Source organism: Sinocyclocheilus grahami, unplaced genomic scaffold (genome assembly GCF_001515645.1).
Source record: "Sinocyclocheilus grahami isolate Dianchi unplaced genomic scaffold, SAMN03320097.WGS_v1.1 scaffold243.1, whole genome shotgun sequence".
Taxonomy (NCBI): domain Eukaryota; kingdom Metazoa; phylum Chordata; class Actinopteri; order Cypriniformes; family Cyprinidae; genus Sinocyclocheilus; species Sinocyclocheilus grahami.
Window position 1 is genome coordinate 388,779 of NW_015505422.1, and position 26,550 is coordinate 415,328.

A 26,550-nucleotide genomic window follows, 5' to 3' on the forward strand; every position below is an offset into this window, starting at 1 on the left:
AATGAGCTACTTTTCTGTGACACATATGAGGGTGGGAGGGCGGACGTGTGTGTGTGTGTGTGTGTGTGTGTGTGTGTGTGTGTGTGTGTGTGTGGGTGTGGGTGTGTGTGTGCATTGTGAAAGGTTTTTTGTCTAAACCTTTGTGAGGCCTGACTGAATATGTGCTTATGCTGCAACTCTTGCATGTCGTGCTGCCCTAATGTAACTCCTAAAACTCTAAAATATCATCACAGTGTTGCATTGAGAGAGACACAATAGTCACTCCCAGAGGAATGTACATTGAAAGGGTGTGTGTGTGTGTGTGTGTGTGTGTGTGTGTGTGTGTTGGTTAAAGGGACCTGCCCTTCTGTGCTGGTTGTAGAGAAATTCTGCAGACTGGCTTTAAATATGATCAAATATGTTACAGAGAGTTGAAAGCACTACAGTTTACTGACAGATTTTGAAAGGGATAATGTTCAGGAAGACGGGCATTAATGCAATGTAACTGGTTACTGTATATTATCCTGCTTACTACATGATTATGCACCAAATAACTAAATGAACATTAAATATTGATTTGAATTAAACTGAAAAAAGAAACAGAGCGTGGAGTGATTCAGGGCATGTGAAACTAGCTCATCTGTATTACAAATCATTAGGACAAAAAGCTATTATATTTTTGATTTGAGTTAAACTTATGAGAAGAAACAGTGCAGAGTGATTCAAGACATGTGAAACTAGAACAGTTGTCTTAAATCATTAGGGCAACAATCAGTTATACTTTAACATTATTATATTTTTGCAAAAAAAAATTATTACAGGAAAAATTATCTAACAATAAAGACTTATTTTTTGCAGAGTTCCTTTTTCCATAATGCATGACTTGTAAACTTGTTGTTGCAAAACGTGCAAGAAGCAATGTAATATTATTTTGCAGTAATTATACCACAGGCACGTTTTTCCCAGTGAGCCTATTTTGCATAAAATCTATCTTCAATTTAAAGACTCTTGTCTTAAGGTATCCCAATATGGTTTTGTTGCGTTAATTTGTTAGCTAACAGCTATTACAAATGCAAACACGATGCTAATTTAGGACAATTTTGAATTAAATATTACAAACCAACATAAAAAAAACGACTACAAAAACCAACATTTCTTTAATTGAACTTTTGACTCAAAATCTTTTAGATGCTGAGATACAGACCTTATGATTCCCTTTGTGAGACTGCTGTCCCCATTCTCCCATACATTGTGTTTAAACATTTATTTACTCTTTTAAAATGAAATTAGAATGAGGAAGACCAAACAAACAAAAATACAAGGGGTCAAGGTCCAATTAGTCAAGGGTCAAGATTAATCCATTTTGAATTTCATGAGAATTTACGGAACGTTTTGGGGCACTTAGACACATACAGCTAAATATATCCAATCCAAAAATGACATTCACATACTGTGTGTTATATTTGTTATGTATGATATCTCATTATAAATCATTGTAAATCTAGTTTGGATCTCTAGTAGGCTATTGCCCACTGAATTATTGACCCTAAAATACAATTTTTGAAATACATTTTATATATATATATATATATATATATATAAAATGAAATAAATATGAAACTAAATATATTTTCAATTCCTTAATTTTAAAAAAATTATAAAAAAGATCTAAATGTGTGTTTGTTTATTTATTAACCGATTGTTAATTGAAAGGCATGTTTGTGCATCTGTGTCTGTGTCTATCTGTGTCTGTCAAAAATAACCTTCCCCCATGCAACAACCTGGTTTCATTGAGACGTCCTTCCCTGTTTCATTTAAATATGCTCACTCTCTCGTCTTTATCTGTATCTCTCATTCTCTCTGTTCTATCAGTGACTGTGATCGGCCGGGGTTCACTCTGTGTGTGATGGGTTTATTTGCTCTAATGATCAGCTTCACCGTCAGTGGGATGAGCTAATGAATACTAGAGTGTGTTTGGAGCGGCTCAAATCTGCTGATATAGCAGCCTGTGTCCTTTCAGCTCTTATCAAAGACATTTAAATGCTAATCAAGGGCCATGGTGACCCCCAACATGATGCCTGATGGGCTTCAGGGGGGTCGTTATCTCAAGTGTCCTGCAGTTAAGTGCGCGTCATGAATGCAAGTCATGTAAAATTAGTCTACTAAATTAATTTACTAGACACTAAAACAGAAGAAGACATAGTGAGTCTATACGCGGTACTTCGATGGTCCAGAATGAGTTTGCTCTGCAGCTAGAAGGCCACACTACACACATGCTCACTATCTAACCCAAACACACACACACTCACACACTCCTCCTCCTCTTCTTTCTTCTTTTTGATATGCTGATCTTCTTCTTTTCACTTTAATGAAGAGGTTTGGAAGTTATCCATTTCATTGCCCCCAGCCCGTCCCCCACAAACACCCCCCGGGCTCTGGGGTATTTGTCATGAGGCAGTGATGGGGCTTTGTTTGCTAGATTTCTGATGTGCTATTAGCATCTGAACTGATTCTGACAGGACAGGCTCATTTTACATCTCACGCTTTTCCAGATCACACACATACACAAGATAGAGACATCAGTGCTACTGTGAATATCAGCTTAATGTCATATGCATTTAAGTGTTTTGTCACTGCTAAGTGTGCAGGTCATTTTCAGTCTAATGTTAGTGTCCCATAATTTGCACTTGCAGTTCCTAGTTCAGATTTAATGGTAATTTCTTGTAGTTTTCAGAATGGGGAAAAAAGTCTCCTGATGAAATTAAAATGGAGTGGCTTTTAGCTCATGACTGTTAGAATTAAGGCTAACATCTATATGCTAGTGTACTCCTAAAAGTTGAGTTATCTTTTAGTGGATAAACATTTTTAAAATGTAGTGTTTCTCTTCATTTTGTCCAATCAAATGCTCTCAGGAGTGAGAATGGTAATTAATTGTAATAGTAATTAACAGACCAATGTCTACATACTTTCCTGCTGAACAATGACATAACATGACAAACATAGCGCATCACAGTCTTTGTTTACACTTACAAGTTTTGAGAAAATAATTTTATTAAAAATACAAATACACATTCCTCAAAAGCCTGATGTATCATGTTTGATACTTACATTTTAACATAATTTCTCAATAAAACAATGCATACACATTTAAGTCAGTAAAGTAAATCTGAGATGCTTAGGTCCAGTAAATGTTCATTTTGAAATATGAATAACAATATAATGTCACTTCATAAAAAAACATTATAAGCAAATAGACATGTGAAGGTGAGCATTTTTAGAATTATACTTCAAGGTCTTTGAAAAGTCCTACAACCCTGCAAGGATAAGCAATATGGAAAATGGATGGATGGATATTAAAAAATATTAACTATAAATTAGATGGCAGAAGGCATGTGGTAGATTGTGTAGAACAGGCTTATGATCAAGTTGGTAATTTAAATTCATGTATCATGATGTATAACCAATAAAATTTATATGAATTCAGATAGATTTTTAAAAAATAACGATTTTATTGTAAGTGTCCTGAGTCTTTGCATAATGTGACACATATAACAACAGCAACTTCATTGGTTATAATGGGATCAATCTAGTTTTGCATCAGTCTTTCCAGACTGAGCTGTTCCTGTTTTGAAAACTGTACTTGGTGACAGACTGTAGTGGTTCCTGGTTCGTGACTAGCAGATTTTAGTGGGTCGGTGCGGAGCCTATTTTTCTGACCCAGAACTGCTTTTTCTGCTGTGGAAATTCATGGAAAGGATGCAGATTGGACACCAGCTCCGGTTCCCCTGTTGAAAAAAGTGACTTCTGTCACACTTACTGTTTGTGTGCTGTGTATCAGATGTGTTTCCATGACCCGGGGCGAGCCTCAAGTGCATGTCATGTCGGGGGTGGGGGGTGTCATAACGCAGAGGGCACGAGCACACACAGGAAATCCATTTAAAGCAACCCCCTCCCCCATCCAATTCTCACAATGGTTTAATCCTCTCCAACAGCACTCAAGCCGAGAGTGTTTCTTTTTCACTGCTCTTGACAGCATGTTGGCTTACCCCAGTTCAGCATCACGAGGATGGGCTTTTACAGCCATTTTGCAATGGATAGATGGATGAATGGACCGAGCGAGCGTGCTAGAGCTTCAGAAACCTTAGCGTCTTGTGAATCCGCCACATTAACCAGATCAGTGTGAAACAGTACTGAAGTAAACCCAGAATCTTGCTCTTTTTCTCTCTCACCAACTATAGCCCTATTTGGACCGAACTGGTTTTCCACGAGGTCAGGTCAGATTCATGTTTCACAGACGTACTTTGTGATCTTAATCCCATCTGACTTGAATAAGTCTGTGTCTCTCACACAATCTTGGAAAAAGAAAAAAGACTTATTTTTCAGCGAAATTGGGCGTCCTCTAAGAAATCTAATCCTGTTCTGGATAGGAATGTCTATGACTGCTGTACATTTTTTTCCCCACATATCCTCATTTATACTACACTAACTATTTATTTTGTAACTAAAGCTAACAGCACCTGAAGCACCTTCATTATAGTTTTCAACCTTGCTCCTGGAGACCCACCGTCATTCAAAGTTTATTTCCAACCTGCTTCAACACACCTTCCTGTGATTTTCAAGCAATCCTGAAGACCTTGATTAGTTGGTTCAGGTGTGTTTGATTAAACTCTGCAGGACAATAGATTTCTTGACCTCTAATCAAGACCTAGATAGCTTTCTTTACAAAAATTGCAGTCTGTAATGATGGCATTCAACCTAATCTCACAAGAAAATTTAACTATTTTATGAGGTGGAAGTTGCATGCAATTTTTCCAATGGGAATCGTATGAAAACGTTCGATTTTTAGAAGGAAAAAAAAGCAATTAAGATCCAACCATAACATTCACATTCAGACAATACAAACTTAGTTAAAACTTAAGTGATTCCAAGTCTCTCCAATTCCCTTTTCTGATATGACAGATGTTCTCTTAAAAGTCATAACTTAAACATCTTTTAGAAAACCTATCTTGTCCAAATAGTGTGTGTTTACATTCACAGATTTATGCTAGTACAGTTTATTTTTGTTGTTTACAGCATCTACATCTATCACAGATACAGATAAGATTTCTCAGAACACCTTCAATGAGGTTTAGGGGTAAGGGGATAGAAAAAAAACTGTTTACACAGTATGAAAACCATTACATTTATACAATGTCCCTATAAAACATGGAAATCCAACATGGGTGTGTGTGTGTGTGTGTGTGTGTGTGTGTGTGTGTGTAGAAAAAAGCAGTTTTGGAAAGACATTGGGGGTGAGTAAATAATATAATTTAAATTTTTAGATGGACTATCCCTTTAATACCAAGAGTAAACGGGGGCTACGTTTGTGACATATGCTTTTTCAAGGAAAGTCTGTTTGGCTAAAGGTGTATATTGGTCATTACAGCATTTAATGGCTGCCGTACATCAGCCGTTTGCCATAAATACCTCTTGCTAGAGCTGCAGCGTGTGCCATAAATGCCTGAGCATGCTCTATAGGGCACATTAAAGGGGCCATGCCTCTCTGTGTTTGAGGAATGATGGGTCACAGAGAATAAAAGTACAATGTGAGGCCATGTGGAGGTCTGTTGTTTGTGTAGATTTATGAAACACACCACCCTGTTAAACTGCCTGTTACAGCTTTGATGCACTTAGTGATGTTCTGATGACCCGCTCCAATACTACTAACATTCTCACCTTCCCGTGTGAGAGGGAGGTATTTGTATGTGCCATTTTCTACTTTTTAACCCTTAAAACATTTTTGGGGCACCTGATACGCTTTAAGTTTTCTTTGTTTTTTAAGATCTATTCTAGCAGTCAGCATCAAGTGCCATATATCATTATAAACAGGAGAACTTGAAATTTCAGTCTAGCTAATTTAAAGTCCCAATCTTCCTTTTGTTTTCTCTAAGAATGAATGAATTTCCAGAATTTTAAGAAAAATGCAAGCAACAATTTGGTGTTTTTTGTCTATTTAGGTCTATTTAGTTTACTAACAATATAGGTGTGTCCAAAAATCGTTTAGGGAGTAAAGAAAATTGATTCAGTGTTATATAATAACAAAACACAGTAAAAAAAAAGTGACTTTTTTTCAGAGAAATTATATTTTCAATCTGTGTATGAACAACAACAAACACAAACCGTGCAGCTATTTAGTGAGAACAATTGCACAACAAAAATACAAACAGTGCAAATGATTCACAAACTACACACAAAATGAGTGAGAAATATACAGTGCAACAGAAAAAATTGTGAAAATGATCTTTATGAACAATATAATTATTTTTTACATAATATACATAATATAAACGGATCGATCCACTGTCTGTACTCTGCATCAGAATTGATTTTACATCGCCTAGCGACGCGAAGATAAATTCCAGTGCGTTATCCTATATGTAACGCTGTTTCATCCTTGTTTTTAGTTTGTTTTATGTCAAAGTCGTGTTTTTTTCTGTGCTTTTTCCAAGAGTTCTCTCATGCAAATGTGTTATTTTGTGTTTGTTTTAATGCACGCATGACAGACTTTACTTTCACTTTGCGTTTGTTCAAATTTCCAAAGAAACATTGTAAATGGTGCTTCAAAACACCAAAACCTATGTTTATTGGTTGAATATGGGACAGTTTGAACCAATCTGGGCACGGGGGTGAGACTAAGCATCAACAATCGTTCTTGTTTGGCTCAAATGAGATATCTCCGAAAAGCAGTGAATATCTTTTTACACTTTTTAAAGTATTCAGATAGGATTAGTGGCTCAAAAGTTATTAAACATTTAAGAAAAATAGTTATTTTTAGCCGCGGGCGGCTGTCTCAGTATAATTAACTGATTAACTAAATAAATAAACCCACATTTTTGTTATTTGAAATGAAATAAAATAAACATTAAAATAAATGTATTCTACATCCCGAATTTTACCCAATACCTGAACTTAAAGGGTTAGTTCACCCAAAAATGAAAAGTAGCCTGTTATTTACTCACCCTCAAGCCTAGGTCTATGACTTTCTTCTTTCAGACGAATCCAATCGGAGTTATATAAAAAATTGTCCTGGCACTTCTAAGCTCTATCATTGCAGTGGGCAGGTGTTTCTGTTCAACAGTTCAAAACACATCAAATAAAGCACTCGCATCCGTAATAAAATGTGTCTCACACGGCTCCGGGGGGTGAATAAAGGACTCCTGTAGCGAATCCATGCGTTTTTGTAAGAAAAATTTTCAAACGTAATAAACACTTTTCTATCACTTCCGCCATCTGTCATGCGCGGAAGCAGTTCCGGCGGATGACGTAGGACGTCGGCGTAGAGTGATTGATTAGTGACGAACACAGAGAGAGAACAAAACAAAACGCCGGTCATGAATTAGAACCACAAAACGAGTATTTGTAAAGAAAAATGTCAGAGGATTTCGATATAAGCCAAGAGGAGACTGGTTTTCCTTTGCTAAAGTAAGGAAACTTTCGCGCGACGCATATACGTCCTTACATCATCCGACGGAACGGCTTCTGCGTACGACAGTCAGCAGAAGGGAGAGAAAAGTGTTTATTACGTTTGAAATATGGGTATTTTTCTTACAAAAACGGATGGAATCGCTACAGGAGGCCTTTATTCATGCCCCAGAGCCATGTGAGGCAGGTTTTATTATGGATGCATGCGCTTTATTTAGCGTGTTTTGGACTGTTAAAGAGAAACACCCACCCATTGCAATAATAATGCTTGGAATAGCCAGGACCATTTTTTATCAAGTCCGAGAGTGAGCAAAACACATGCTAATTTTCATTTTTGGGTGAACTAACACTTTAACAACTAACTTATTACCTGTTAATAATTAGCTAGGAGTTTATTGGGGCAAAAGCCATAGTTAATGGTTTGTTAATAGTGAGAATTGTACCTTAAAATAAAGTGTGACCTAAATAATAATAATAATAATAATAATAAAACAAATGACAAAACACACAACAGAAGTAGTAAAATTGTAAACTAAGTAAACTAAAATTGGTAAATATAACAATAAAAAACTAATTTGAACTATTAATAAAACTATGATAGTATCTTAAAGATACTAAAATAACATTGTCCTTGACTTTACCATAATAATAAAAATCCTCCCAAAAGATATTGTTATAATTAATCTATTATAATCTATCTATAATTAATAGATTATAATTAATAATCTATTGTAAGTAAGAGCTACTACTGTAATCAAAAACAACAATTTAACAAATTACAGAAACTTTTTTTTTTCCTTCCTATTTTGAAGTTTATTTTGGTTTAGTTTATTTTAGTTGGTATATATGTTAGTTTAGTTTACTTACATATAAATATATCCAGGACAACACCTGTGCTGGTTCAAATATGAGTAGTTATTAGTTACAATAACAGTTAGTTATTTCACTTTCTTCTCACAGTTCTTCGTGTTAAAAGGGTTCCCACATAACCAATCAGATTCCTGATGTCATCCTGCCTAGTTAAACCACGTCTTAAAAACTAATGCACAAGCTCAATGATCTAAGAGCAGACTAGCTCAGAGCTCATCCCTACGGACATAGTTCACAGCTAGAGTTTCCTCAGTCTTTCCTTCTTTTGGCATTGCACTAAAAGATGAAAAGCTGTGTTTGGTTTGAGGAGGGATTTATTGGAATTAGAACAACACAAACTGTGTGGCACTTAGAAGCATGGGCGTTGGAGGAAATCAGACCCAAATGATGTTGCAATACTCCAATTTGTCGTTCAAACAGTACAAAATGCCTCAAAAAATTGTTCTTATTACTGCACTTAAAAAAATTAATTCTGAGACTGGTTTGCTGAGGAAACCTATATAATGCAGTTATATTACCATAAAGTCATGAAATAGTCTTGAAGTTCACTTGTTCACATTCCGTTCACTTTAGAATGGAAAATGCTGATAGTTCTACAGAGCTTTCTTTTTACAAGATATTATGCATATATACATAAGATAGAAACATCTTAGATCAGATTATTAATCAGATTAATTCCTCATTTTAAGATTCTATATTTAGACAGATTTTTTAAAAGTTTAAATTTACTTGAAGATCCCGGACGAGCCCCCAATTCATGTTACCCAAATGAACTTTTAAAAGGTTTAGGGCTTTTAAGATTTGTCTCGGCATAAATAATAATTTTGTGGTCTTCCAGGAGTCTCAGTTCAACATCAGTGCAAGCTTTTATTTCTATTTTTTATTCTTGTCCAGGATGAGTCCTTCTGAGAATTAATTTGGGTAGTGACAGCAACCTTGAAAAGACCAACCTAATGCATTTGAAGAAGCTGCATGTGGCTGGCGACAACCTATGTGTCCTGTTAAAGGCCAAACGCTATTGTCCTGGTTTAGGGCACCTTTCTTAACTTCCAGGAAATAATATATTTTAGTGTGGGTTATAAAAATAGTTTAACACCCTCAAAGGTACTATACACAATTACTGCCATTAGCTTGGCCCATAAACCCACCTTTACCCCCTTATTCCCCCTTTATCACCACACTCAATCTCTGGCTGGCCTGGCATGGGGGTGGGGTGGCTTTGAGCATGTCTCTTGTGTAATCTGCAATGTGTAAATGAGGTTTAAATGAAGAAATAGTTTTAGGATAAATGCACATGTTTCTCAGTATTGAGATATTTCTCACAACACAATTACATTTTTTTGCCCATCAAGTCACAAAAACTCATGCCAAATTTCCTCTTTCTGATGAAGTTCATGCTAAATGAAACTCACACTCACTCACTTACCTCACATACTGTACGAGCCATTGGGTGGGTTGCAACATTAAGCATTAATTTATGTAATAATTCATCCATTTTCCAAACTGTACTGTATACTGTATGTAGGGCCGAGTGAGTAGTTGCTGTTGCTGTCGAATGATGGGAAATCCATAATGACAAACAACTAAACCAGTTGGATTTGCAAATAAAGCAAGGCATAAATGAGATACATGCTTACAACTAATCTAGCATTCAACTGCTGTGATTGTGGAGTGGTCCAGGTCTCAGTGTATTGAAAGACTGGAGAAGGGAAAGTGCTGTAGAGGAATGCTGAGTTTGCTATTTTATCAGCAGGTACTGCATTAAAACACAGTTTTATATTCACCCTCTGCTTAGAATCACTGTGACATTTTACTCAGGAGTACACAACACTTGTTATTTATTGACCCAATTTCAGAACATACAGTGGACACATGGTAATCACTTAATGTTATATATTATTTTGCATTAGGTAAATAGATATCAAAGCTGGTGACATCTGCGAACATGATGCTAGAGCTTTTCTCAGAACAAAACTTGTTTTTACAGTGACTTTTAATCAGCTGGTGTTGCAGTGATTTTTAGCCGATGTATGAAGTCAGTTTCCCTCAAGTTCAAAGTATTTTTAGCGGCGTATCTACATCATCACGTTAACTATGGAGTGTGTTCCAATAATACATGGGGCTGTTCCTGGAGAGCCACTGTCCTGCAGAGTTCAGCTCCGTTCTCAATTAAACATGCCTAAACCAGCTAATCAAGGTCTTCAGATTCACTATAAACTTGTAGGAAACTGTGTTAGAGATGGTTGAAGTTAAACTCTGCAGGACAATGGCCCTCCAGGAGCAGGATTGGACGCCCCTGCAATAATGGGACCATGAGCCGCAAAATAGCAAAATCTTGCCTTAATTTCAAACTGTATATCTGTTGGTTTATCATGTCAGGCTTAAAAACATTTTGCATGAAAACTTTATTTAAAATGAATGCCACTTGATTCTGTATTTTGTTATTTAATGCAATGACATTTAGTATCCAAACACTTTTGGGGGACACTTTCTTAAATCAGCTTCTGAGATGAAACTGGATATTCAGTGGAAAGAGTGATTACAAAAGTTTACTAAGCCCCCTCCAAGATGTTGCTGTTGTTTTGTGACTCATTTGAGGCTGTTTCTCTGGAAACTTTCAGCGCATCATTTAAAGGAAAGCGCTCTTCTTGCTGAGTGTGGTTATGCAAGGCTAGTGAACAAGGTGGAACGCCTTTGTGTGATGTCAGATGAGAAAGGCATGGAAGCGAATCGGTGTCATGGAGTGGGTCATTGAGAGGTGAGGCTGACTGCTTCCACGGGTTCAGCAAAAGTTCAGCCGCATAACATTAGGCAAATTAGTAAGACGGCAATGGAGAGAGAGAGACAAATAAGCCATGAGAGAACTAGAGAAGGGCCAAACTAGTTGAGAAGGAGGAACTCTGAAGTTAGTTTAAGAAACCAAAACTTAGAGGATGTGCATTATGTAATTCAAAAATTATGAAATATTGACAATGAGTTTTGAAGATGCCATTCTTTTATAGTCCTTTGACTAGAACTTGTCATTTTTACATTGATATGTAATTTTGAACTAGACCACTGGTTCAAGCTGTTTTGCTTTCAATAAAGTAAAAAACAACTTTGCGTGTGTTTTTAATGATCGTGATTTGCAGACTGACTTCTATTCTGTTTGGGGTCTCAGAGATCCCTACTGCAAATATAGTGATTTCAACAGTAACCTTAACTTAGTCAAATGTCAAATCTATTATTAAAGGATTGAATTATTTAACACCCCATTGTAGTACCAAATATATTTCTGTCAGGACCACTATCGTCAAAGATGATTGACAATTAGCATACAGTTTGGAATGGCGGTATGGTTCTGTTCTGGACAAGAACTCCCTGCGCATCCATTCAGCCTAGCACAAATAAGCCATGAGAGAACTAGAGAAGGGCCAAACTAGTTGAGAAGGAGGAACTCTGAAGTTAGTTTAAGAAACCAAAACTTAGAGGATGTGCATTATGTAATTCAAAAATTATGAAATATTGACAATGAGTTTTGAAGATGCCATTCTTTTATAGTCCTTTGACTAGAACTTGTCATTTTTACATTGATATGTAATTTTGAACTAGACCACTGGTTCAAGCTGTTTTGCTTTCAATAAAGTAAAAAACAACTTTGCGTGTGTTTTTAATGATCGTGATTTGCAGACTGACTTCTATTCTGTTTGGGGTCTCAGAGATCCCTACTGCAAATATAGTGATTTCAACAGTAACCTTAACTTAGTCAAATGTCAAATCTATTATTAAAGGATTGAATTATTTAACACCCCATTGTAGTACCAAATATATTTCTGTCAGGACCACTATCGTCAAAGATGATTGACAATTAGCATACAGTTTGGAATGGCGGTATGGTTCTGTTCTGGACAAGAACTCCCTGCGCATCCATTCAGCCTAGCATGGATGAGAGCAGGGAGAGCAGCAATAACCCCCCAGGATAAACAGAACAGAACCAAAATAAATGTATTGCAGATATTGTTAAAATTCTATAATTTTATGTACACATTTTAGAATTAGTCTGATTCAAAGGAGAATCAGAAGGCTGAATCCTGACTGACAGAGGAGGAGTTGGGGATGGAGGAGGGTAATTAGCTATTGAGCAATGCAAAAACTGCTGATAATACTGAGGGACCTTATATATGAATGCTTAGATAGGTGTCGTATTCCCATAGGTAGGGTTGGGCACCCCTGATCTAAACAATTACATTTTTTCATATACTTCTATTTCTGTATATAGTACATTATTCAATTTTTCTTATTATATTAGTGTTATATTACATCCCTACTGTGTTATTCCTATGTATGTCTGCACTATGTTTGTACTTTCTTCTGCACTGGAAGCTCCTGTCGTCAAGTCAAATTCCTTGTGTGTGTAAACATACTTGGTAATAAAGCTCTTCTGATTCTGATTCTGATTTTGTATATATGCCCTTTTTAAATAAATGTGACCCTGGACCACAAAACCAGTCATAAGGGTCAATTTTTTTTAAATTGAGATTTATACATCAGGAATAAATAAGCTTTTCACTGATGTATGGTTTGTTGGGATAGGACAATATCTGGCTGAGATACAACTATTTGAAAATTTGGAATCTGAGGGTGCAAAAAAAATCTAAATATGGAGAAAATCACCTTTAAAGTTGTCCAAATGAAGTTCTTAGCCATTCATATTACTAATCAAAAATTATATTTTGATACGGTAGGAAATTTACAAAATATCTTCATGGAACATGATCTTTACTTAATATCCTAATGATTTATGGCATAAAAGAAAAATTGATAATTTTGACCCATACAATGTATTGTTGGCAATTGCTACAAATATATCCGTGCTATTTATGGCTGGTTTTGTGGTCCGGGGTCACAAATGTGATTTTTATTTAATTTTAATTAATTTACTTATTTATTTGGTCAATTTACCTGCAGATATAAAACCAATTGAAATGCTGAAATATATGGCACATTTAGTTAGGCACATCGACAAAATAATCTAAATTTTATACTTTCATTATATGTCCTGGAATAAAGATTGGATCATGGACTTTAAGTTAACCAAATGTGTTTTAGTATAATGTTTTGTTTGTTTGTTCGCTTATTTATTTATTTATATTTGTTTGTTTATTTATTTGCTTATTTATTTTATTTAGGATTTTTAAGATGAAATTTTTGAAACTTTCTGAATCTAAATTGACTTACTATTGAATGGTTTGGTAAAAAAAACACCTAATAAGCTCCTGTCAGATAACGGAAATGAATGAATGAATGAATAGCTGGGGAGTTTAAAGCCCAAAGTATTGAAATAATAGACACTTGAAAATTATTAGCCTATTATTTTTATTATTATTATTAATAATTTATTTTGCTGTTTGTTTAGAGAGTCTAGATTTGTCACAGGCAGATGATTGTTCAGTGATATCTGCCAGGGTTTTAATTTAGGGATGTTTTTTTTTTTGCCAGCTAAAAACTTACATATGTTATCGTTAGCTGTTTAGTTTGACTTACAAAAAGTAATAGAGATGCAATGTGGGCGTGGCTTTGGAGACAGCGACGTTAAGGCGGGCGGAGATTAAAAGGCAGATATTTAGATGTGGGCGTGGCCAGAACGCAATCACTCGTCTCGTCATCATTAATGGGCGGGACCTACAGACTGCCGCTCACTCTCGTCAAGATCCTCTCACACTCTCAGCAGCTCCGAGCGCGTGAGCACACGGTAACCGCGCGGATTAATAACACACGCGCACACAAACTCATTAAACGCGCGTTCGTGTGCTGTTTATAATTCTGGAGGACACTAAACATTCAGAAAGGATCATGTTTAATATCGCTGCACGAGTTTTATGGTATCACGGAGACACTAACGAGACAAAATAATCACATCACTAAATCGGAGCGTCGCAAATAATATTGGACCAAACTCACCGCTCAACACTGGACATTTGATGGATTTACTGATGCCTCGTTCGTTCTGTATTTTATTATTGTATTAACCGATCAAGATTTGGAGTAAATACAGTATACATGGTCTAAAATACATAGGCTACATATACTCTTTAGAAATTGCACTTTTGAGACATTGTTGAACCTGTATGTGAATAGGCTATATTGTTTGCCAAAAGTGTTTCAGCGGACATTGATTGGACTGATCTCTGACCATGCGCAAGAGCTTCAGCTTGAGTTTTACTCGCTTCTGTAGTTACTGATCTCCTCTGGGAATCTCTGGGATGGGTCCATCTCTGTGTTAAAGCTCTATGTGAAGTGTACAGTCGTGGATCAGCTGTTGTCTTGAGGAATCGAGTCCGACCTGATCATGTATGAGAGTGTGGATGTGAACCCTTTCCTCATGATGGATTACTATAATCAGAGCAGAGGATGTCTGATCCCGGACAAGATGCCCCATCCCTTCAGCTCATCCATCAGACATCAGCACTGGAGCGGATCCAACCACTGTACGTGCGTTTTCATTCAGCAAAACACTTCATGTTTGTAGAGTCTCCTGAACTAAACTGCATTCTACTTTGTCTGATTTAATTTAGATTGTTTCAGTCATTCTTATACTGATATTTAAATCCAGCTGGTTGACCCACTTACACACACACACACACACACACACACACAGGTTTGTTTTTGTGAAAAGTGGGGACTCTCCATAGGCGTAATGGTTTTTATACTGTACAGACCGTATATTCTATTGCCCTACACCAACCCTACCCATTACAGGAAACTTTGTGTTATTTCAGATTTTCAATACACTCCATTCTGTGTGATTTATAAGCGTTTTGAAAAGTGGGGACATGGGGTAATGTCCTGAAAAGTCAAAGGGAGAGAGAGATGCTCTTGTCTGCATATTAGCAGCATGCAGATCTTCCCTTTGGATTTAACATGCTTGTTTATTTCTTTCCGTCATCAGTTTGGAATATTTTAACAACCAGTCTGTAAAGATAGCAATATCTAGTAAGTCATAGAAAGCACATGGCTCAGAAAACATTTAATAATGCAGATCTTGGCTCTTGAGAGCTGTGCTTTTATGACAGCTCGTTAACGCGCTGAGCATTAATGGAACAGAGAATATGAATGAAATTCAGAACAAGGTTAATGGGAAACTTGTGGATGTGAAATTGTGCTGTGCTTAATGACGAGATAGTGTTTTATGGGTCATATGTGAGAGATAAATGTGATGAAGAGAGAAAGTAATTGCAGGATTTTTGCTTTAACCAATTTTAAAAGAGTCGATCTGCTGTAGCTCTTTGAGCCTTTGTGGATGGTGACCCGGGGCACACAGGGTCACGCAATCCATGACCTTTGACATAGAAACAGGGATGTAAACACTGAAATCTTACCAAAAGAGTGTCCGAAACAATAGTCTACTAATTGTTTTGCCAAAAGATCACGTACATCGGACTCTCAGCCAGTTCAGGGATCCTCAGAAAATGCAAAATTCTGTTATAACATTAACATATATTACTACATTATGCATAGTAGCGTTGACCTAGTTTCTCAGTTAAAAACTTTTACATGCTTTGCCTCATCCTGGATTCTTTCAGCTATTGTTTTGTCCAACAAAGAGATTTGCATTTGTTTACTGATGCTTTTACACTCATCTACTGAATCTATAGACGCCTTTAGAAATACATTTTGTGAAATATAAATTACTTTGAGTATTTTAAAATAAATTTTAAGAAATGTCTATAAGTTTATACAGATAAATGTAGATAAATTGTGGCATTTTTTTAAGCGATCCCAGCAGTCTGTGGACCCCCAGTTGTTCACATAATCATACACTGGTTGTACTGTTTTGGTCAAACATTTCCATAGCATCACTTTGTTAAAGATACCATGTACCAGTACAGTTAGGTCAAAAGTGCAATTTGCTGTTTTGTTGGAGGTGTATGGATAAGATATGCTTTATGCTAGGGAACTTTGAGCCACCAGGAGACCCTCACTCTTGGCTAAAGTACACTATAGGCTATACTTCTCTGCAAGCACTAAATTACATAAGAAATGGCTGTTGTGCCATGGCAGGTGTGCTATTACATGCATCATTTACCTTATTAAAATAGTGTTTGATTTATGATAAATTGCAATTTTCTAAATCTGCCTTATTCATTTCTGTTTTGCAACAGCATTCCATATACAAAGTTGACATTTCCAATTCATAAAGAACTGGGTACAGTTTTTGTTGTGCATCGCATTTTTTGGGATGTTAAAATATTGTTTCCTATGCCCTTTGTGGTTGTTGGCATATCTTATAAAGCACAACACTGATCGCCCACTACCATAGTCATTAAAAAAGTATGAGTTGAATCACATTACAATATTTGATTCAAATCAAAACGTTATGCAAGTGAGTAGTCACAATATAGGGAGGAGAGATTGAAGAAGGTCTGTCTTGAAGGGTTTAGCCTATACTTAAATCGCTAAAAATGCTTCTGGAACCTTACTGTTGGAGCAAAACTTCCTGTGTAAGCCCATCCAAGATTTAAATAAGTTTGTATCTTCATTGCAACAGATTTGAAGAAATTTAGCATGAAATCACTTGCTCACCAAAGGATCCTCTGCAGTGAATGGGTGCCGTCATAATGAGAGTTCAAACAGCTGACAAAGACATCTCAATAATCCACAAATAATCCACATGACTCCAGTCTATCTTGTGAAGTGAAAAGCTGGATGTTTGTTAATCCATCAAGACGTTTTTAACTTCAAACCATTGCTTCTGAGTAAATATGAGCCCTTTAGTGGAGAAAGTCATCTAGTCTTAATCAGGAGATAAATATGCACAGATCGAGCAACGTTTACAAGTGAAAACAGTTGTAAACAAATACATGTTGGTGGATTTTAAAGTGAGAGTACAACAGGGGATGGAGTGCTTCTCTGGATTTGTTTCTTAAAAACATGCAACTTTTCACTTCGCAAGACGTTAAGTGATTGACTGGAGTTGTGTGAATTTTTGAGATGTTTTTATCAGCTGTCTGGACTCTCATTCTGACGGCACCCATTCACTGCAGATGATCCATTGGTGAGCAAGTAATGTAATGCTACATTTCTCTAAACCTATTTAGATGAAGAAAGAAACGTCTACAGCTTCGATGGCCTGAGAGTAAGTACATTTTGAGCCATTTTTTTATTATTAGGTAAACTATTTCTTTAACTTTTTCAACATTATTTTGATGAAATATTCCTTGGCGTATCCCAGTTGATACAAGCTCATAAAACTGCCTGTATCATAACTGCAGCATGTAATTGTGCACATTGATTGAAGGTTGTTTTAGCATCTTAACACGAATTGAGCAGCAATATGTTTGTATTATATTCCTGCACGATAAACCACTCATAAATATGAGTGAGAAATGAGGGTGTTGATGTGTTCGTATGGTCTCAGTCATCAGACTGACGGCTCAGGGTCTTTACAGGGGTTGATCAGGATCAAACACACTTGATCATTGATAGTCGGCTTCTCTCAGTGCTCTCAGGTGGGGTTTCCAGAGAGATTACATGCCTCAGCGTGAAGGAATGCACTGCCTCTTATTCACATGACAGTCACACACATACACACTCCCCTTCACGCTGCACCCACAGACCTTTGTAAACACTCCTCTTTAAACATGCATAATTCCTGCATGTTCATAAAACTAACATCTATATTCTTAAATTCTATTCATGCATAGCATGCCTTTGCACACATTTCACATGTCAGTGCATTGTTGTGCCATGTGTTGTGTTTAGCTGCCTGAGATCTTATCGGAGGGTGTGTGTGAAACCGGCTGTATATTAACAGCATCTCGTTCTGTATATGAACTAAACAATTAGTCACGTGGAATGTTTGCACTTGAGCACTCATGCACATTTACGACCAGCTGAAGCTATCATTGCCTTCTAGAACTTTTGGGAAGTTTCTACTTAAGAGTTTGGAAGATGGCGAAATGATGATTTGTATTGATGTGATGTGCATTCTTGTCATTTTAGGTCAGAGAAAATGGATAAGTTGGGCAGTTTCATAATTCTGTCTTTTAATAAACTTCCTGATATACACAGGAAGCTTTTAGCACTGTTGCAACAAAATTAATAGCACAGGATGCGCATTGACACTTTATTGCTTTATCCACAGAGAATGAAGTAGAATCTTTTGTTACACACGCTTGTCTTGTAAGTGCAGCTATATATGGAGTGTTTTGTTGCTATTCTTCATCAGTGGAACACAAAATTGTACAGACTAAATTGTATAGTAAATATTGGTGATTGAAACTTAATTAGCAATTAATATAATTTATATCTATCAATTCTGGCAGGGTTTAGAGTCTGGTTAAGGATAGTTTACTCAAAAATGATAATTCTGTCATAATTTACTCTCTTTCCTTTTGTTCCAAACCTGTAAGACTTTCATTTTTTTTGTGGAACGTAAAAAAAAATATTTTGAAAAGTCTCTCTTTTTTTCTATACAATTGGTTCCCAACATTTTTCAAAATATCTTATTTTGTGTTCTGCAAAGTACAGTAGGAAATGCATAGAGGTTTGGACAACAGCCTCTCATTGCAATTGGCAACTATATTATGTTTTGACAAATAGGTGGTGAAGTCACAAAAAATAACTATATAATGTACTGTGTATTGCATGCTTGCACTGCAGTTATGTTGTAAGTCAGATGGATTTTATCATTCATCAACTGGAATAAATGATCTGATAGTGATCCTAACAATATTGTTCCTCTTAGTTTTTATTGTTAAACATGTATCTTCTTTTAGAGTCAGACAGTTCTTGTTGTGAACAGGCCTTTATTATTTTTAGTTGACATGCAGGAATTGAGTCTGATATGTTCTCAGAAGGTCTCTGTGGTCTGTGGCATTCTCACATTAATACCAGTTCAATGTAAAAGCAGCAGATTCATTTTACATTGATATTTGTCCTGGAAGTTAGGAAGATAACAGCGGGTGCATTTAAAAATAGGTGCGTTGCATTTAAAGAAAAATTGCAATGTAGTTTTGCAAAAAAAATTTTTACCAAAGTTTTTATGGTGGGTGTTTGTGTGTTGGTTTCTAGGGTGTTGTGGGGAGTTTTTCTACTGAGCCTGATTTTTGACTCTAGATATGATTTTCTGGATATGACATTCTGTTTTTAAATATGGCTCACATCCATCTTTCAAAATACACATTTGAAGTTATTTTTTATTTGATTTATTTTAAGCATCTGATCTTATGCGACCTGTCCACATTCTATCAGTCTTAGCAGTACATAAATGTTTTGATAGGATTACTGCTGCTTCTTCAACGGGGCGTCTTTTGAGATTCTCGTCTAAGGTCATATCTCAGGTAATGGCAGCTTCATCTCGCATGAACATTTGATCTAGGCCTGTTCCACCTCTTTATTTTTACATTGTCTGTTTTATTGTGTGGTGTTGAACGATACTGATGCTGACTTGTAGCCGATCACATTAGCAGTTCATTATGTGTGTGTGCGTGCGTCCCCTGGCTTTCAACAAAACATCCCATAGCAGCTTTTCTAAGTCTAAACAGATGGCTTACTACATCAATCATTACAATGAAAGACAATGTTACATGATCCTTCAGAAATCATCCTAATATGCTAATCTGGCTCTCAAGAACCCTTCATTATTAGTTGAAAATGGTTGTACTGCTTAATGAAGTGTGAAAACCACAATACAGTGTCTTTATAGGATTCTTTAAGCAGAAAGTTTGAAGAACAACATTTATTTGAAATCTAAGTATTTTGTATCATTTTAAATAGGGATGTACCGAAATGAAAATTCTTGGCCGAAGCCGAAACCGAACAAAATGAAATACCGAACAAGGTTTTTCGAGTTTTTTTCCCCCCATGTATTTTGCCAATTTTTTTCACCACTGCACAAATTAAATAGCCAAGATGTGCTTTTTACTGTTTTGTCTTGCTTTAAAAAAAAAAAAAAATCTATTACAAAACAACAATTTAAAAGTATTTAACACTGAACATTTTTTACATTCTAGCAGACATTATAGTTATACCAACAAAGCACAATTTAACTTAAAATTAATAAGTTAGTAAAATAATATTTTTTTGGCCATCAGACCCCCTTCTTGAATCAGGCATGTATTTTTAACTGTACAATTAAAAACAGCCTTGCTTAGCAGAAGAACCTTCTTTTAAAACATTAGAAAATATTACAGATCCCAATTTGAACACTATGTGTGAATGTTATAATAAATGTATTAACAGAGCTGTTGAAATTATTATCATTATTATTGTCTTAGTTTTTATTTTATTTTACAGAACAACAGTAAAATTACAATACTAACATTTATGATTGTTTATGGAGTTATTGCTTTTTCTCAACTTTCATTTTGGCGGAAACGCGCAGGAAGACAACAGCAGATTTATAAATGAGTCTCATTACGAATAAGTCGCACGTATCGCATTGTCACGTGCCTTGTAAAAAAAAAAATCATAAAAATGTGACTGAGCAATTGAGTACACTGTTACAGCGCAGATTTATTTTAGTTATTTTAATCAGTTTAATGCACCTCAAAATATCAGTTTCTTTAAAATCATAGTGATCCCAAACTGTATTTACAGTCAGAGCAGCATCAGTTTCATGGAATATTAAAACTAGAAAATAAGGTAACACTTTAGTATAGGTACCAATTCTTACTATTAACTCTAGTTGCTTATTAGCATGCCTATTATTAAGATATTGACTGTTTATTAGTACTTAAAAAGCACATATTTTGCATGACCATATTCTACATCCCTAATCCTACCTATCACCTAAACGTAACAACTACCTTACTAACTATCAATAAGCAGCAAATTAGGAGTTTATTGAGACAAAAGTGGTAGTTAATGGTTTGTTAATGGCGAGAATTGGACCTTATTTTTCTACAAAAAAAGTAAGATGTTCTCTGACCTCCGTTAACTAAATTGAATCAAACTCTGCGATGCTGAATACTTTACGAGAAATAGAATAATATTGTATGTGTGCAGTGTACATGCTCAAATGTGCGTTGAAGGCCAAAAAAAACGCAGCCTGTCCAACTTTGCAGACTTGCGTAAGGCTTAAATTTTTCATGCAAGAATGTGCATTAAAATACACGATATTAAAGTAAAACATCTCTGACTGAACCAGATGAAAGCACTCACGCACACACACAAGCACTCATGTCTGCTTCAGATAACTGAGTTTTGCTTTAGCTTGTCTGAGAATCAGAATTCTATTGTAAGGAGGAGGACATGATTATATGAAACTCATTGTGTGAGTGTTTGTGTGTGCGAGCTGGTGGAAAGACAACACTTGAACCTGAATACTTTCGTCTGAACTTGAATGACATCTGGTAACATATGCTGACACATGATTGGCTGAGAGCATTTTAGTTATTTTAATCAGTTTAATGCACCTCAAAATAACAGTTTCTTTAAAATCATAGTGATCCCAAACTGTATTTACAGTTAGAGCAGCATTTATCAGTTTCATGGAATATTAAAACTAGAAAATAAGGTAACACTTTAGTATAGGTACCAATTCTTACTATTAACTCTAGTTGCTTATTAGCATGCCTATTATTAAGATATTGGCTGTTTATTAGTACTTAAAAAGCACATATTTTGCATGACCATATTCTACATCCCTAATCCTACCCATCACCTAAACGTAACAACTACCTTACTAACTATCAATAAGCAGCAAATTAGGAGTTTATTGAGACAAAAGTGGTAGTTAATGGTTTGTTAATGGCGAGAATTGGCCCTTATTTTTCTACAAAAAAAAGTAAGATGTTCTCTGACCTCCATTAACTAAATTGAATCAAACTCTGCGATGCTGAATACTCTACGAGAAATAGAATAATATTGTATGTGTGCAGTGTACATGCTCAAATGTGCGTTGAAGGCCAAAAAAAACGCAGCCTGTCCAACTTTGCAGACTTGCGTAAGGCTTAAATTTTTCATGCAAGAATGTGCATTAAAATACACTATATTAAAGTAAAACATCTCTGACTGAACCAGATGAAAGCACTCACGCACACACACAAGCACTCATGTCTGCTTCAGATAACTGAGTTTTGCTTTAGCTTGTCTGAGAATCAGAATTCTATTGTAAGGAGGAGGACATGATTATATGAAACTCATTGTGTGAGTGTTTGTGTGTGCGAGCTGGTGGAAAGACAACACTTGAACCTGAATACTTTCGTCTGAACTTGAATGACATCTGGTAACATATGCTGACACATGATTGGCTGAGAGCAGGAAGTGTTTTGTGTTTGCAGAGCTACACAAGTGTTCATAGAAACAAGGAGACGGTGTGTGTCTACTGTTGGCTGTACTTGCTTTGAAAAGGTCCTTGTGTATGTAGTGAAAGAGTTCTCAGAAGTTCTCCTTATTGTTGTTCATGGATATTTTGCTCTGCTGATAAATCTACTGTAAATGGTTGCAGAAGGATTAGGTTTAGGCTTGGTTTCTTCGGGTGTGCGATATGTGTCATCTACAATAATATTGTAATTGTTGTTTTAACAATGTTTTGAGTATGTCATTCACTTTGCAAAAAACAAACAGAAACACGCCTTTAGTGCACACTTTCACAGCATGATTTAAGCTAGCAGAATGACCCTGGAATTCAATATGCCTCTACGTCTTTTTGTCTTATTTTTCTGTATAATATAGTTATGAAGTTTTTTGTAATATCAGCACAATTACATGTGATACTGATTTATGCAACAGTTGAGTAAGAAGTTAATATTGTGCGGATATAATATGTCAGTATTGTCTTTTTGTGCTCTGTTTCAGTAACAAAACAGTTTCAAACCGAGCCGTTGGTGTTTTGAATAGGGATGCGCCGATCCGATATTCATATCGGGTATCGGCTCCGATAGTGCCATTTTTCTCGGATCGGGTATCGGTCAGAGAGGGCCGATCCAAATCCGAGATTTTTTTAATTCTTTTTTTTTCTCCATTGTGCGAATTATTCCGTGTTACTTCCGAAGCCATACGATAGCTTAATGTGAGCTACATATGAATATTTAAGTCCTTACATTAAAGTTCACACAAACTCTTTTCTCCGCTGTGGCTGTCAGTCATTCGTTCAGCCTTTAAACCCTGGTTGCATTCGGTTACAGCAGTCAGCTCGGTAAAGCTCTCTCCAAGATCATTCTGTGTTCCCATTATACTTGATTTGTAAATACATGTCTATGATTTTGTTTTGTTACTTGCTACTGGGTGTCTGTGAGAACAACACGGCATAGAAAAGACTATAAATAGTTTTTAACGTGTACAGTAACTGAAATTTAAAGCTGTTAAAAGAAAGGCTGAATAACTGTTGCACAGATATAATACACTACCCATCAATTTCTCTTCCCTTTGTGCTTTGCAGTTTTTAACACGAAGCACTTACCATTTTTCTCGGATCGGGTATCGGTCAGAGAGGGCCGATCCAAATCCGAGATTTTTTAAATTCTTTTTTTTTCTCCATTGTGCGAATTATTCCGTGTTACTTCCGAAGCCATACGATAGCTTAATGTGAGCTACATATGAATATTTAAGTCCTTACATTAAAGTTCACACAAACTCTTTTCTCCGCTGTGGCTGTCAGTCATTCGTTCAGCCTTTAAACCCTGGTTGCATTCGGTTACAGCAGTCAGCTCGGTAAAGCTCTCTCCAAGATCATTCTGTGTTCCCATTATACTTGATTTGTAAATACATGTCTATGATTTTGTTTTGTTACTTGCTACTGGGTGTCTGTGAGAACAACACGGCATAGAAAAGACTATAAATAGTTTTTAACGTGTACAGTAACTGAAATTTAAAGCTGTTAAAAGAAAGGCTGAATAACTGTTGCACAGATATAATACACTACCCATCAATTTCTCTTCCCTTTGTGCTTTGCAGTTTTTAACACGAAGCACTTACTATGTGCGCATCATTTTACACACCGGATGCGCACATTGTAAGCGCTTCGTGCTCATAGACTGTATAAAAACAGTTTGTGCTGCACTGTATATTCTATTATAATCGTATATTTAGTCGACTAAAACTAGACTAAAACTAAAAACAATTCAGATGACTAAATATGACTAAAACTAAATGGCATTTTAGTCAAAAGACTATGACTAAAAATTTGCTGTCAAAATTAACACTGGTGGGTTGTGAGTACTGTTGCTATGGTGAGAGGGGTTGGGCATCTAACTATATTTTTATCAGCTGATTTGTCAAATCTCTCTCTACTGATCCAATAATAAGCAATAAAATGGGCTATATTATTCTGTGCTTTCAAGAGGAAAACAAAAGTTGAAGTTCCATTTGACATGCTTTAAATGTTAATATATAGTAGAATAGACTGACAGCTGTTTAGTACATCTTGACTACAGCTGTTTAGTACTATTTATATATAACCAGGGCTTAATTTGTGCCGGAACAAGCCAGATCCGGTACCTCCCAATTTGTCCGAAGTCCAATCCGGCACCTCATTTGACAGATCCCCTCCTCATGCGCCAGTGAAAGACCGTTCTGTCATGACAACTCTCGGAGGGATTGGCATGGTAATGTACAGGACAATGTTAATGTATTTGGTCTTGGCGGAATAGATCTGCTACGCTGCTGCTGCTGCTGCATCCACCAATACATCCACAACATGCTGCTGTGAGCATGTAAGAAATATTGCTGCTGCAAATATAACATACATGAAATAACACGAATCACCTCGTAGCAGATCTATAAAGGTGGAGCTGGGGAAGGTGGAGGTTTTCTGAAGCAAGCTGCAACTGCTACGACAACCACTAGTCATATATTTGAATGTTGAGCAGTGAGCTCATTTGCTACCGCTACAGGAGAGAACCAATCAGTTGTGCCATGTGAAAATGATGTCATTGGGTCAGATTGAGTTAGACCTATCGGACTGCGCCATCTAGAGTTTCATGCCAGAACTCTGTATTTAAAAAAATATATTTTATTTCAGGTAGTTTCTCAACATTTCTCATTTGCATTTAGTTTAATTTGATAATTTGTTGTGCTAAAATAACTAAAACGGAAATAAAAATGAATTACTATATATATATTTATATTTATATATATATATATACAGTGGGGAAAAAATCAATTGTGCAAGTTCTCCCACTTAAAAAGATGAGAGAGGCCTGTAATTTTCGTGGGGGGAATCTAACTAATATTAAAATATTTATATTATAGTTATTAATTCAAAATAATATAATATAATACAAAATATTACAAAATATAGTATCCCAGTGATATTAATGTAACACTGATCCCAACTCTAAAGTGTTATCATATCATAATGTTATCTGTGTTTATAATAGATTACACAGAGCATTCATATGCCTAGTTTTCTTATGAATCACATTAGTGTGATGCTGACAAATGTGTGGTTGCGTGAAATGTAGATTATCTTATGACAGTTCCATAATCACACATTTCAAAAGTGATTGTTTTATTGATTTCTTGATTATTGATTGGCACGTGTGGGACTCCATACTAGTGTATCACAGCAGAAATCATCTGTTAACGCTTTTGTGTGCGTTGATTGTTGTTGAGAATTCCATATGCAGTGACTGATATGGTGACCCTCAGCACAGGAAGAGCTGATCTCTGTGTTTAAGTGTGTGGGAGTTTTTCAAAGACCTTAGATGCTTACAGGAAATTGATGTCTGAAGAGGGAACGAGATCGTCTGATCTTCAGAAATCTCCCTGAGTGAGCGCACACGCATATTCATGAAAATATTAGCCCTGTGAACTCTGCTGACAAACCCCTGACCTCTGAGATAGTCTACATATGTTCATTCATTCTACCCATGGGACAGGTGCATGATGGGAAATAAACTTCAGATGTGCCCTACACAGCAGAGCACTGGGTGTCAGTCTTATGTTACTTTAATTATTGAGGACAAACGAGAGCAAGTGAGAGACGGGACCGTTTCTATTTTCATTCAACCTCCTTTTTTTGCCACATGTCCTGAATGAACCATGGGAAAAGACCTCTTAACGAAAACATCACTGACATTCAAAACGAACATATTGTAGTAATTAGATTTAAAGGAATAGTTCACCCAAAAATAAAAATTTGTTGAAAGTTTACTCCGCCTCAGGATATCCAAGATGGAGACATGTTTGGTTCTCTATTGGAACAGATTTGGAGAAATTTTGCATTACATCACTTGTTCACCATGCTCTGCAGTGAATGGGTGCCGTCAGAATGAGAGTCTAAACATCTGATAATAACACAATAATCCACAAGTA

The 26,550-nt window shown here is 36.1% G+C and overlaps 1 pseudogene; it reads left to right on the top strand.

Annotated features, from left to right (window-relative positions):
- The first annotated feature begins 13,938 nt into the window (after positions 1-13,938).
- The window catches only part of LOC107598029 (retinoic acid receptor alpha-A-like), a 41,428-nt pseudogene continuing 28,816 nt past the window's right edge, over positions 13,939-26,550 (top strand).